The following is a 2,038-nucleotide window of genomic DNA, read 5'->3' on the forward strand; positions in this document are numbered from 1 at the left end:
AATCAGTTCTAATGAGGTGGATGAAACTGGAGCCTATTATACAGAGTGAAGTAAGCCAGAAGGAAAAACACCAATACAGTATACTAACGCATATATATGGAATTTAGAAAGATGGTAATGATAACCCTGTATACGAGACAGCAAAAGAGACACTGATGTATAGAACAGGATTATGGACTCTGTGGGAGAGGGAGAGGGTGGGAAGATCTGGGAGAATGGCATTGAAACATGTGAAATGTCATGTATGAAACGAGATGCCAGTCCAGGTTCAATGCACGATGCTGGATGCTTGGGGCTGGTGCACTGGGACAACCCAGAGGGATGGTATGGGGAGGGAAGAGGGAGGAGGGTTCAGGATGGGGAACCCATGAGAAATAAAGGAATAAAAAATTAAAATAAATAAATAAATAAATAAAAAATAAATAAAATAAAATTAAAGTCTTTAACTTTAATTTTAATTTTAGAAATTTAATTGATAGATCATTTATACTATCATATGCTGATTTAAATTTTTATCATTATATAGGATAATAAAACCTTCATTTGATAACTTTATTTACAAAATTATTTTTATGAGCATTATGGTCTATGGCACTGCATGTCCACATGTCCCTTCTCCAGTAGGTTTTAAAAAGTCCAACTTTTATTTTTCTTATATTTCCTTTAAAATTGAATTCTCTTTTTTGGAGTTAGAAAAATCTAGCCTCCATCTCATTATTTCTAAGTGCTTGTTTTCACTCATATTCAATGTAAAATAGCTAAAAATTTTACAGCCCCTGCTGTTTATGGAGTGCTTTCACAAATGTTAAATTGATCCACCTTCAAGGAATTGAAGAAGACCTTCAGAGTTTAGGATTTCTTGGTTAAAGAAAAAGGTGATAAGGAGGATTAGGAAGTCCACTGTTCTTCCTTCAATTTATGAACTAATAAAAGTGTCACACAGATGGAGATCAAGATATAAAATTGATATAACTAGTTTTGATAAAATCCAAAATGGCAATTTCATCTTAGATATCTAGACTCAAGGAAAGCTTTAACTATTTACTGCAGATCAGTGTCTATATTGTTTCCCCTGTTGCCAGCATAGCCTGAATGAGGATTTCCCCCATCACTACAGGCCAGGAATCCATCATGGAAGAAAGAGAACATCCATCCGTTAGGCAGGAAATTAGCCACAGGCAACTAAATGTCCAATGGCTGCCTAATCTCACCAAGCTATTTACCAGCCCCATGCCCAATATACCCCCATGAATATACTCCAAAATAGTCAAAGGACTTGAAAAATTCCCCACTGGCTGATTGGAGGGACTTTCCCTACTCTGACACATGTACATACATAACGCTAGCATGTACTTAGATAATCTTTAGTCACCATTGGACTCATTAAATATTTATAAATATTCCATGAATACATATATCTAATCATGACAGACTGAATTTGGGAAGGACATGTGAAGTAGAGTCTCTTGTTTTATGATCTGCAGTTTTCAAATAAGACTGTCAATCAACAACTTCCTGGATAATGCAAAAACCTTACCTTAAAAACCCTGCACCACAGCCCTCCGGGGCCATTGTCTTCCTTGGCCTGGCCCAACTTTCTCGTGAGGTGTTCTCTCTGTTTTCTCCTTCATTATCTTCAATAAAGCTTTTTTCAATGGGTAAGATCTCAGATTCTTATTTGCATCCTTACCAAGAACTGAGACTCATGGGAGGAGGGCTCACTAGATCCTCTACTAACACATTCAGAGAAGAGGCTGCTCCAAAAAATGAGGACCCAGAAAGGCTTAAATCCTGCATGCTATAGACTGAATGTCTGTGCCCTCCTCTACAGTTTATATCAGTTCAGTTCAGTTGCTCAGTCCGGTGAATCGAAGCACGCCAGGCCTCCCTGTCCGTCATCAACTCCCGGAGGACACTCAGACTCACATCCATTGAGTCAGTGATGCCATCCAGCCATCTCATCCTCTGTCGTCCCCTTCTCCTCCTGCCCCCAATCCCTCCCGGCATCAGAGTCTTTTCCAATGAGTCAACTCTTTGC

This window comes from Bison bison, unplaced genomic scaffold (assembly GCF_000754665.1).
Source record: "Bison bison bison isolate TAMUID 2011002044 unplaced genomic scaffold, Bison_UMD1.0 scf7180017864358, whole genome shotgun sequence".
Classification (NCBI taxonomy): Eukaryota; Metazoa; Chordata; class Mammalia; order Artiodactyla; family Bovidae; genus Bison; species Bison bison.